Here is a 13,425-nt window from a genome sequence, read left to right on the forward strand (position 1 = left end):
GCCAAAAGGAAGCACTCAATACTGATAGTGGTCGCTGCCAATGACAAACTGAAGTACACATCTATGAGCTGGACGCATTGCTATACGAAAATACACATCCTGAATGTCAAGGGCCACAAACCAGTCCCCTGATATAACATAGTATTATTGTTGCTAGGGTTACCATTCTGAACCTCTGTGATAGAATGAATGCGTTCAGAGTCCTGAGGTCCAGGATTGGTCTCCATCCTCCTTTCCTCTTGGGTACCAAGAAGTACCTGGAGTAGAACCCTTTCCTGATGAAAGATGGGAAATGGATCTGAAGAGAATGGTGTAGCCTGATGTAATGTAATGTAATGACTTCCAGCATCTGTCTAATGTGATGTGCTCCCAGGAAAGTCTTTCCCTTTTCAAGCTATCGCTGGGGGATGTGCAGGGAAGAGTGGAGCAGGAAGGTGGTGCAACATATGACCCAGATGAAGGAAGAACTCATGACATTAAAATGAACAGTCAAAACAGGCAGTCAGAAGTTGCTGATTGAAAGATGACAGTAGATGATGGGCCCTTCTTGTGGAATTCAGGCCTCTTCTTGGACGGTTGTATGATTCTTTGGAAGGTTTCCTTTTCGACCGGGTGAGACAGTTCGGCTGTGACCCGATTAATCTTCTCTTAGTTGCACGGGCACAGATGTCCAGGGTTCAGACTGTTACTCTAGAGTCCTTCGATTAGTGAAGGGAATCATCAATGGCATTGCTGAAGAGCTTGGGGCCTTCAAATGGAAGATCCCAGGAAAGTCCAGAATACAATGGAGTGAATCCAGAGAACCACAGCTATGAAGAGTGGCACATAACTATGGGAGTTGCCACAGAATGAGAGCCTACGTCGGCTGCAACCAGCGAGGCTTGCAAAGAGGCTTTGGCAATTCTCTAACCTTCAGCAATTAGTGCCTGGAACTATCTTTCTGGTCTTCTGGAAAATGAATAAAATGACATAACTTGTACTTTGTCTGATCATACTTGCCATGAGGACATGGTAGTTAGCTACTGTGAACTGTAAATCAGCTAAAGAATAGCTTGTGCAACTCAGAAGGTCCAGGTGCTTGAGCTCCTTGTTGTGAGTAGTTGATCTGGAGCAATGTCGTCTGCCTCCTTCATTTATAGCGCTGACCACCATGAAATGTGGGGTGGCATGGGAGAAGAGGTATTCCGAGCTGTTGGAGGGTACACAGTATTTAATCATAAAATTGTAGGACTGGAAAGACCCTGAGAAGTCTTCTAAGTCCAGTCTACTGCACTCCTGGCAAGACTAAGTATTATCTAGACCATCTCTGACACGTGTTTATCTAACCTGCGCTTAAAAACCACCAAGGACAGAATCCACAACCGCCCTAAGCAATTTATTCCAGTGCTTAACTACCCTGACAGGAATTTTCTCCTAACATCCAATTTAAACCCTACTTGCTGCAATTTAATCCCCTTACTTCTTGTCCTATCCTCAGAGGTTAATGCGAACAATTTTTCACTGTCCTCCTTGTAACAACCTTTTACGTATTTGAAAATTGTTATGTCCCCCCCTCAGTCTTCTCATTTCCAGACTAAAACATTTTTTTCAACCTTTCCTCATAGGTCATGTTTCCTAGACCTTTAAGCTGGACCTTCTCCAATCTGTTCACATCCTTCCTGAAATGTGGGGCCCAGAACTGGACACAATACTCCAGTTGAGGCCTTCTCAGCGCAGAGTAGAACCAAAAGAATTACTTCTTGTGTCTTGCTTACAATACTCCTGCTAATACATCCCTGAATGTTTCCTTTTTTTGCAACAGTGCTACACTGTTGACTCATTTAGCTTGTGATCCATTATAACCCTAGATCCCTTTCTGGAGTATTCCTTCCTAGGCAGTCATTTTCCATTTTGTATGCGTGCAACTAATTGTTCCTTCCTAAGTGGAGTATCATAGAAGATTAAGGTTGGAAGAGACCTCAGGAGGTCATCCAGTCCAACCCTCTGCTCAAAGACCAACACCAACTAAATCATCCCAGCCAGGGCTTTGTCAACCCAGGCCTTAAAAACCTCTAAGGATGGAGATTCCAACACCTCCCTAGGTAACCCATTCCAGTGCTTCACCACCCTCCTAGTGAAACAGTGTTTCCCAATATCCAACCTAGACCTCCCGCACTGCAACTTGAGACCATTGCTTCTTGTTCTGCCATCTGCCACCACTGAGAATAGCCTAGCTCCATTCTCTTTAGAATCCCCCTTCAGGTAGTTGAAGGCTGCTATCAAATCCCCCCTCACTCTTCTCTTCTGCAGATTAAACAAGCCCAGTTCTCTCAGCCTCTCCTCGTAAGTCGTCATGTGCCCCAGCCCCCTGTCATTTTCGTTGCCCTCCACTGGACTCTCTCCAATTTGTCCACATCCTTTCTGTACTGGGGGCACAAAACTGGACGCAATACTCCAGCAGTGCCGAATAGATGGGAATCACTTCCCCCAACCTGCTGGCAATGCTCCTATTAATGCAGCCCAAAATGTCGTTAGCCTTCTTGGCAACAAGGGCACACTGCCGACTCATATCCAGCTTCTCATCCACTATAATCCCCATGTCCTTTTCTGCAGAACTGCTGCTTAGCCAGTCAGTCCCCAGCCTGTACCGGTGCATGGGATTCTTCTGTCCCAAGTGCAGGACTCTGCACTTGTCCTTATTGAACCTCATCAGATTTCTTTTGGTCCAATTCTCCAATTTGTCTAGGTCACTCTGGACCCTATCCCTACCCTCCATTGTATCTACCTCTCCCCCCCAGCTTCGTATCATCTGCGAACTTGCTGAGGGTGCAATCTATTCCATCATCCAGATCATTAAAAAAGATGTTGAACAAAACCGCCCCAGGACTGACCCCTGGGGCACTCTGCTTGATACCAACTGCCAACTAGACATCAAGCCGTTGATCACTACCTGTTGAGCCTGACAATCTAGCCAGCTTTCTATCCACCTTATAGACCATTCATCCAATCCATACTTTTTTAACTTGCTGGCAAGTATACTGTGGTAGACCATATTAAAAGCTTTGCTAAAGTCAAGATATATCACGTCCAGCACTTTCCCCATATCCAGAGCCAGTTATCTCATCATAGAAGACAATCCAGTTGGTCAGGCATGACTTGCCCTTGGTGAATCCATGTTGACTGTTCCTGATCACCTTCCTCTCCTTCAAATACTTCAAAATGGTTTCCTTGAGGACCTGCTCCATAATTTTTCCAGGGACTGAAATGAGGGTTCTCCTTCTTCCCTTTTATAAAGATGGGCACTATATTTGCCTTTTTCCCATCATCCTGGACCTCCCGCAATCACCACGAGTTTTCAAAGATCACAGCCAATGGCTCTGCAATCACATCAGCCAATTCCCTCAGCACCCTCGGATGCATTAGAATCATAGAATCATAGAATCATAGAATATCAGGGTTGGAAGGGACCCCAGAAGGTCATCTAGTCCAACCCCCTGCTCAAAGCAGGACCAATTCCCAGTTAAATCATCCCAGCCAGGGCTTTGTCAAGCCTGACCTTAAAAACCTCTAAGGAAGGAGATTCTACCACCTCCCTAGGTAACGCATTCCAGTGTTTCACCACCCTCTTAGTGAAAAAGTTTTTCCTAATATCCAATCTAAACCTCTCCCACTGCAACTTGAGACCATTACTCCTCGTTCTGTCATCTGCTACCATTGAGAACAGTCTAGAGCCATCCTCTTTGGAACCCCCTTTCAGGTAGTTGAAAGCAGCTATCAAATCCCCCCTCATTCTTCTCTTCTGCAGGCTAAACAATCCCAGCTCCCTCAGCCTCTCCTCATAACTCATGTGTTCCAGTCCCCTAATCATTTTTGTTGGCCTTCGCTGGACTCTCTCCAATTTATCCACATCCTTCTTGAAGTGTGGGGCCCAAAACTGTACACAGTACTCCAGATGAGGCCTCACCAATGTCGAATAGAGGGGAACGATCACGTCCCTCGATCTGCTCGCTATGCCCCTACTTATACATCCCAAAATGCCATTGGCCTTCTTGGCAACAAGGGCACACTGCTGACTCATATCCAGCTTCTCGTCCACTGTCACCCCTAGGTCCTTTTCTGCAGAACTGCTGCCTAGCCATTCGGTCCCTAGTCTGTAGCTGTGCATTGGGTTCTTCCGTCCTAAGTGCAGGACCCTGCACTTATCCTTATTGAACCTCATCAGATTCCTTTTGGCCCAATCTTCCAATTGGTCTAGGTCCTTCTGTATCCTATCCCTCCCCTCCAGCATATCTACCACTCCTCCCAGTTTAGTATCATCCGCAAATTTGCTGAGAGTGCAATCCACACCATCTTCCAGATCATTTATGAAGATATTGAATAAAACCGGCCCCAGGACCGACCCTTGGGGCACTCCACTTGATACCGGCTGCCAACTAGACATGGAGCCATTGATCACTACCCGTTGAGCCCGACAATTTAGCCAGCTTTCTACCCACCTTATAGTGCATTCATCCAGCCCATACTTCCTTAACTTGCTGACAAGAATACTATGGGAGACTGTGTCAAAAGCTTTGCTAAAGTCAAGAAACAATACATCCACTGCTTTCCCTTCATCCACAGAACCAGTAATCTCATCATAAAAGGCGATTAGATTAGTCAGGCATGACCTTCCCTTGGTGAATCCATGCTGGCTGTTCCTGATCACTTTCCTCTCATGCAAGTGCTTCAGGATTGATTCTTTGAGGACCTGCTCCATGATTTTTCCAGGGACTGAGGTGAGGCTGACTGGCCTGTAGTTCCCAGGATCTTCCTTCTTCCCTTTTTTAAAGATTGGCACTACATTAGCCTTTTTCCAGTCATCCGGGACTTCCCCGGTTCGCCACGAGTTTTCAAAGATAATGGCCAGTGGCTCTGCAATCACAGCCGCCAATTCCTTCAGCACTCTCGGATGCAACTCGTCCGGCCCCAGGGACTTGTGCACGTCCAGCTTTTCTAAATAGTCCCTAACCGCCTCTATCTCCACAGAGGGCTGGCCATCTCTTCCGCATTAGATCTGGACTTGTGCATGTCCAGCTTTTCTAAATAGTTCATAACCTGTTCTTTCATCACTGAAGGCTGCTCACCTCCTCCCCATAATGTGTTGCCCAGGACAGCAGTGTGGGAGCTACATTGTCTGTGAAGATTGAGGCAAAAGAAAAAGCACTGAGTACTTCAGCTTTTTCCACAACATCGGTCACTAGGTTGCCTCCCTCATTCAGTAAGGGGCCCACACTTTCTTTGACTTTCTTCTTGTTGGTAACATACCTGTAGAAACCCTTCTTGTTACCCTTCACATCCCTTGCTAGCTGCAATTCCAGTTGTGTTTTGGCCTTCCTGATTACACCCTTGCATGCTCAAGCAATATTTCTATACTCCTCCCACGTCATCTAACCAAGTTTCCACTTCTTTTTTTAAAGAATCCTTATTGAGGTTACAGGGACAAACCATCCCGATGTGTAGAAAGAATAGTAAATATGGCAGGCGACCAGCTTGGCTTAACAGTGAAATCCTTGCTGATCTTAAACACAAAAAAGAAGCTCACAAGAAGTGGAAGATTGGACAAATGACCAGGGAGTAGGTGAGGCTTGGGAGTAGAAGATTGGGAGTAGAAGGCTTGGGAGTAGAATATTGGAAGGGGAGTCGACTGATTCATGTGAAACAGGGAGGTTACCTTAGGGATGAATTTTGGATGCAGTCTGAACGTAACCTTGTCTACAAAGAATACCAAGGGGAGGCGGCGGTGGGTGGGCAGTGCCATCAGAGCTGCTCTCTCTCTCCTATCTTCTGGCTAACGTAATAGTTATCAAGAATGCCATTTTCATTTAGAAGTACGTTAGTGAACAGGTGGCCATGGGTTCAAAGAGGGGTCTGGTAAGTCCTTTCAGTATCAGGTTTAAGTCCCACATGGGGTACAGTGTCAAGGTTGAGGGAAGAAGTTTATTATACCCTTAAGAAACTTTTTAGTGGTTGGGTGCGACAGCATCGAATATCCCAGCTGTAATAGCTACTAGACAGACCCTAAGAGATTTTAGGGATAATCCTGATTTTAAGGGTCAGAGCATATTCTAGATTATGTGAAAGAGTTGCTGATATTGGAGAGATTTGTTGGGACATGCATCAAATCTGAGACCTGGACCATTTCTGCAGGTAAGTATGTAGTGTGGAGGACTTTCTACTGTGTAATATAACCTCTTGTATTTCCCTTTGAGCGTGAACTTTCTAGATGCTGGAACTAAGCAGGAGCCATGCTGTTAGGTGGAGAATCCCCAAGTTGGGATGTAGGGTACACCCTCGGGCCTGTGAGAGGAGGTGCAGAAAGTTGGGGAGAGAGATCGTTGGCACATTGCAAACTGTGTCAGGTAAGGATACCAGGTCTGTCTCAGCCAAGTAGGAGCAATCAGGATGACAGGAGCTCTGTCCCTTTCTATTTTTAACAGAACCCTCAGCAGAAGAGGAAAACAGAAAAAAAGGCATAAAGGTCCCTGCCCCAAGCAAGAAGAGGAGCATTGTCCAGAGAGTGCTGTCCCATCCCCACCCTGGAGCAGTAGCGTGAACACTTCTTGTTCTGGTAAGTGGACTGGGTTCCCCATCGTGTGAACAAGTTGTGGAATACTGGTAGGTGCATCTCCCACTCATGATTGTGCAGGAATCTGCGACTGAGATTGTCTGCTATAAAGTTTTGCATATCCAAAAGGTTAGTTGCAGACAAAGCGACCTGAGAAATGCATCTGTTCCATAGTCTCATTGCCTCCGCACATACAGAGGGTGACATGCTTCCCCTTGCTGATGGTTGATGTAGTACATGCAGGATATGTTTCTGTTAGGATCTTTGTATTTGATCCTGAAATTAGCAGGAGGAAATGGGCACAGGCATTTGTGACCAATCTCAGTTAGAGATTGATGTGTAGAGACATCTCCATAGGTGACCATTTGCCTTGAGTCGTGAAGCAATTTAAATGTGCACCCCACCCTATGAGTTATGTGTTGGTGGTAAGGAGCAACAATAGTGACGTGTGAAAAGGAGAATCCCTTTGCACACATTGATCAGGTCCTTCCAACAGTTTAAGGAGTTTTTAATTCTGGTGGGTAGTGACAGAGGTTTGTCCAGCCTGTCCCTGTTTGGTCTGTAAACCGAACTAAACCATAGTTGGAGGCATCACATACTAGTCTGGCATGTGGTAACTCTCCCATGCCTGCTGCTGTATGTCTTAGGAGTTAGAGGCAGAGTCTGGCTGGTATCCGTGGACTGTACTGAATGGTGCCTATGAGTGAAACCACGGATAGGAACTTGTGTTGAGGTAGGAGGGCTTTGGCCTGTAGGGTGTCTAAGTTAGCCCCTATGGATTCTAGGCATTGCACTGGAGTGAGGGATGGCTTCTGGATGTTGATCTGTAAACTCAGTTCTGTGAACAAGTGTATCAGTGTCGATGGCTTTGCGGGCCTCCTGAAAATACCAGGCTCCGAGGACACAGTCGTCCAGGTATGGGCAAATCATTATCACTTGCAAGTGGTAATTTGAGTGGCTACCACTGAGAGAACTTTGGAAAAAGTTCTCAGGGCTGATGACAGACTGAAGAGGAAGACTCTGTACTGATAATGGCCATGTTCAAGAGTGAACCAGAGAAATCGTCTGTGAACCAGTAGGATGAAGATGTGAAAATAGGCATCCTGGAGGATGAGGGCCAAAAACCAGTCTCCCTGTTCCAATGTTGGAATGATCGTTGATAAGGTGACCCTCTTGAACTTCTGAGCCTTAACCAACTTGACGACAGCTCTGAGGTCCAGTAAAGGTCTCCAACCTCCCTTTCTTTTGGATATTATGAAGTAACGAGAGTAGAATCCCTTGCCTCGCAGATACTGAGGTACTGATTCTATGGCTCCTAACTGGAGGAGGCGATCTATCCCCTGTTGTAGTAAATTCTCGTGAACAGCATTCCTGAAGAGGGATGGGGAAGGAAGGTGAAATGGATGGAGTAACCGGACTGGACGATCTGTAAAAGCCATTGAACTGATGTTATGTGTTTCCAGGAACTGTGGAACACTGTCAATCGGTGGCCAAATAGGTATACAACCAGGGTCGGTTGCATCAGTTGTGGAGTGGTTTCACGGTGCCGCAACCTCCCCGTCAAAAGTGATGTTTAGATTCAGGGGGTTGGGACAAGTTTTGTGGACCAGACTGTTTGCGCTTTGTGAATTTCCCTTTTTGTCTCTGTGGTTCGTAATGGTGCTGAGGTTGATATTGAGCCACATATGCTCTGGGTTGAGACTGTGAACTAAAACACCTCTTTTGCCCCGGAGTATAGATTCCCAGTGACCTTAGGGTAGTCCTGGAATCCTTCAGGGTATGAAGGGAAGCGTTCATCTTTTCACCTATGATTTTTGTGCCCTAAGGAAGAACTTCCACTGTGGACTGCACCTCTTTCATGAATCCCGACAAACAGAGCCATGATGTCAGTCGCATCACCACCGCTGTGGAGGTGCTGCTGTATTAGCGGTGTTGAGGGACAAGTGTAACAAAGTTTTTGATACTAACTGTCCCTCTTTAAAGAGCTCCCAATGCAGCTCTGGCAGTTTTTCAATAAAAAGTCATTAAGTTTGTTGTAATTTGTATTGTGATATTTGGCTGTGAGCACCTGGCAGTTGACAATACAGAACTACAAGGGGGCCGGGGAATATGTCCTCCTGCCAAAGAGATCCAGCTATTTCCAGTCTCTGTCATATGATGTAGCCCTACACTAGTGTTGCCAGCCACGGAAACTGACAGCGTCCACCATGATGGAATCCGGTGGTGAGTCGGAAAAAAGGAACTTATGTTCCTTTTCTGGGACATAATATTTGTTATCTGCACGCTGGAAAGCTGAAGCCACCGAAGCCAGGGTTTGCCGAACTGTTTTGGCCAGGTCAAAAACGGCCTCATGAATTGGAAGGGCAACCTTTGATGAAGAGGAAGAGTGGAAGATATTGAGGAGTTGATGCTGGGTGTCTCTAACGTCTTCCAACTGTTTCTGAAGGGTGTCCACCACCTTCCTTGCCAGCTCCTGGAAAAGACGGAAGTCATCTGCCAGAAATGGTGGAGGCGGCACAACAACTTGGTGGAGGAGACACAAAGCCCTGGCTGGGATGATTTAGTTGGGGATTGGTCCTGCTTTGAGCAGGGGGTTGGACTAGAGGATCTCCTGAGGTCCATTCCAACCCTGAGATTCTATGATTCTATGACTTTGAGGAGGAGGAGGATTTGGCCTTAGGTCCTCCTCCATTCTGGCTTCCTCCATCTCCTGAGGTGGTTCAGAGGTCTGGATGCTGTAACTGACTGTTACCGTACTCAGTTCCCAACAGTCTGATATTACATATGATCATGTTGGGCTGAAGGGCGACAGAGATTCCAAAAACAAAAAGGGGAGACAGATCTGGAGTTGAGACTGATATATCACCTTGGGCATATCTTCAAAAGGCCTACCTAGCTCCACTGCAATATCTAAGAGCCTGACTGGGAGGCTGAGGTGGGCAGGAGGGGTTGGAATCACTTATAGCCCTTCCCTTTTCTTTCGTAGGGCTCTTGCCTGGGAGGCACCGCAAACTTGGGAGGCTGCTGGGGCCCAAAGTGCTTCCTGGAAGCTGGAGGCCTGTAAAAGGCTTAAGGAGCAAAGGGTGGCCATCAAGTCCTTGAAGCTTCGAGTCTGTCTGTTTTGAGAACAGGGAGGTGGCCTGAAAGAGGAGGTCCTGGATGGACTGCTGCACTTCGTAAGGGAGGCCAGATGACTGGAGCCATGAACAGCGCCTCATGGTGACTGCTGACACCACAGTCTTGGTTGCTGAGTCGGCTGCATCCAGAGCCGCCTGGAGGGAGGTCCTGGCCACAGTCTTGCCCTCCTCTAGGATGGCCATGGACTCCTGCACTGACTCCTGTGGCAGGGAGTCCTTAAATTTGGACAATGATTCCCACAGATTAAAATCTTACATCCTGAGCAGGGCCTGCTAGTTGGAGATACATAACTGGAGACTGTATAATAAAGCTTACATCCAAACAGGTCCAGTCTCTTGGGCTCCTTATTTATGAGGGTAGCAACTTCCCAGTCTGTCCCGCTCATTCGCCGCCAACACCACCAGGGACCCCAGTGGGGTGGGGGCTGCAAGTAAAGGTATTCAAAATCACCGGCTAGGACACAGTATTTCTTTTCTGCCCTTTTTGAGGTAGGGGACAGAGAGGAAGCAGTCTGCCACAGTGATGTGAAGGGGCCCATCAACGCTTTGTTAACAGACAAGACCACTCTGGAAGGAGTAGCTGCAGCCAGGATGTCTATTAGGCTGTGTGCTGACTCCTTAAGCTACTCAACTTCCGGGCCCAAGTTAACAGCTACCCTTTTCAGGAGCTCCTGGTGGGCCCTGAAGTCATCCTCTGGGAGAGGGTTACTAGGGCCTGCGACAGCCCTCCCCTCCACCATATCCACTGGGGCCATTTCTTGGATATGGGCACCAGGGTCAGTACTGGAGTCTGGGTCCAGAGCCAGGCGGGAAGAGACAGTAGTTTGCCTTTCTGACACCACAAAGTATGAGAGTACCGGGAGAAACTGCTAAGGATTTCAGTACTGGCCAGGCACTGGCAGAAGGGCTAGTACCAAAGTCTGGTTTTTAGACCCAGTACCCGCTTGCTCCTCCAGGTAGCAATGGGAAACTGGGGACCGGCAGCGGGCTGGTGATCACTGCATTGGGACCAGGAGGGCTTGTCCCAGGATGGTGCTGTGGTGGAGCTTCCTGCATCCTGCCCCTTCCTGTCCCCAGTCGTCGTGGCTTACAAGAGGCCTTGAGGGGTTGGTGGTATTGGGAGGTACAGCAGGTCCTCTGCCACCTGGAAAACCTCCGGATGGGAAGGGGCCAGCAGATGCCTGACCCCATGGCTGCTCCTAGGAGTCGGTGGTGGATCCCATACTGAACTCAGCTCCCTATGCAGAGTTACTGGCACATCAGAAGCTCTGGAGAGGGCAAGTGGCCCGACATGGGTCTCACTATACCAATCATACCCTGCTTGTCTCTTCTCTGCACTGGAGAATGCCATCTCTCAGTGCATTGTTTCTTCTGCCTCTTCCTCTGCACCAGGGATGGAGAGTGGTGCTGGGAAGAGCCCCATGCTAGGGAGCACTCCGCATGGATGTCAGGGTACTTGGCGCTGATTCAGAACGGCTTAGCTCTGAGGCCGGTCCGAGGGTCACCTCCACAAGAATGGCCTTCAGTCAAATCTGTCTATCCTGTCTCGTGCAGGGTTTGAAGTCTCTGCAGAGCTGGCATTTTAACATGAGACTCCACTAGACATTTTAGACAGCTAGTGTGAGTCACTAACTTGCATCCGTTTGCTGCACAAGGCACACAGCTTGAAGCCTGGGGACTGGGGCATGCCCAGCCCCTGGGACGAAAAGTCCCTTGAGAAGAGGGACAGCTATATATATACTAACACTACTATATATACTAATTATAACTAAGAACTATATACATGGACTACAATAACTATACAAAATACGAACAGAGCAAGTCCAAACCACTGGGAAAGGAGCCTTGTTTAGTAAGAAGGGTCATTCCAGCAACAATCATGAGCAGTAAGAAGAAACAGAGGATGTGGGGCCTGCAGCACCATTTATACCAGTGCAGACGTGCACAACTCCAGAAGGCAATAGAACCAGCCCAATGGATACCACAGAGGGAAAAGTCTCCGGCAACTGCACGTGGTGCATGTACACATCCACCCAGCATGGAATGGACAAGAGCAAGCACTGGAAGAATAACTTCAAATTGCAAACAGAAAAACAACAGCCTTAACTGACTGCTAATGGCTTCATCTCTAGCCAGGGGCAGTTGAGAAGGAACTGAGGACAGTTAGCTCATGCATGCGGGCTAGCCTCGTGGCGCAGCACGAAGAGAGACAGCCCAGGCACGCGCCCAACGGACACTGCTACTAAAGTTCTCCCATCAGCAGCACAATGGAGCACCCATTGCGACATCACTCGAAGAAGAACTTCTACCTAAGTTCTCATTAATTTTTAGTTCTGTGACCAGTATTTATCTATCTGGTAGGACAAGACCTAGAAGAATTCCTCCGTGTTGGCTGCAAAAACTTTTGAGTTAGGAATTTTTCATGCATAATGTTTAGAAATTCCAAGAACGTTTTAGTACTGACAGCATGAGACTCCCAGCTTGTGTCACTAAAATTGAAGTTTCACATGATCATGCAGCTTCTCTCCCTCCGCAAGACATAATAGATAGATGTGTAATGAGGTGGTCATTCTGTTCCCTAGTGTGATTTGGAGGTCTATAGCAGTCTCCAACTAATCTTGTGCTTTAAAGACATTGATCTGTAAGCATTCAAGATCATTTTCTTCCAAGTTATTAGTGACTCAAACAGGTAATGCCATTTTTGACTTAAAAGTACCACTCCCCTTCCCTTTTATGCACTTAAGCCTTCCAAATTAGCATCTAACCATTGATTCTAACATTCCAATAGTGCGAATCATCACACCAGGTTTCAGTAATACCAACTAGATTGAATTTATGCTCATAACTTAGCAATTCCCATTACTCTTGTTTGTTAAAGAGGCTCATAGCACTAGCCTATAGGCAATTCAAGAATTTCTTCTCTTCATGTTTTTGGTTCCTTGATTAATTTTGTTCCAAACAGCTCTACTGTGTACTGAGTACTCACATCTTCCCCCTTTTTACCCTCCCCCTTTTAGTGTTAGTTTAACCCCTCCTGACTACTCTAGTTAGTCTATTCCCTGGGGAAATAGTTTACTGAGCTGGAGACCATCCAAACTATATAGCCTCCTCCTCCTACAGAAAGTGGACTTATTTTCCACAAAATCAACAACTTGCACCTTACACCACTCACCTAGCCAGCAGTTCACTTTGAGCACCCTGAAATCATCTACCATCCGCAAGACATCAAATGACACAGGATGGGGGAGGAGGCATAATTGCTCATCTGATGAGGATGACAACTTGTTCAATGGCACTGCCTCTTCTTCAGCTCTCCCTCTAGAAGGTCCTGGGGTACTAGTGGTTGCCCTTCTTGGAAGGTGCTCTTGAGTAAGGGTAACCTCTACAGAACTGGTCGCCCTATGGGACCCCAGGATTCTAGAAAGTCCATTCTTATGGGACATAAGGGAAGGGGGAGGGACCCCAAGAGTGTTCCTGCCAGAGAAGGTGTCGGATCAGTCATTGGTTCCTGGAGTCTCTTCCTAGGGATACATCTCAGAGGAGGGATGTTCAAATGGAAAGGTAGTGGAATCTTGGGCAGTGATCTCAAGCGTCTGAGGAGGTGGTATCCCCAGTTTTAAGTAGGGGTGGGGGGTTAATGGCGTCTGTACTGGTGTTTCATTGGGACTAGCAGCCATGCCTGCATGTGTGGGTTTGGCAGCAGAA

The 13,425-nt window shown here is 47.3% G+C and overlaps 1 protein-coding gene across 2 annotated transcripts in view; it reads right to left on the reverse strand.

The window, feature by feature from the left end:
- The window catches only part of PPP4R3B (protein phosphatase 4 regulatory subunit 3B), a 74,917-nt gene that overhangs the window by 8,321 nt on the left and 53,171 nt on the right, over positions 1 to 13,425 (reverse strand). The gene's annotated exons all lie outside the window — the stretch shown is intronic.

This window comes from Lepidochelys kempii, chromosome 3, assembly GCF_965140285.1.
Source record: "Lepidochelys kempii isolate rLepKem1 chromosome 3, rLepKem1.hap1, whole genome shotgun sequence".
NCBI lineage: Eukaryota > Metazoa > Chordata > Testudines > Cheloniidae > Lepidochelys > Lepidochelys kempii.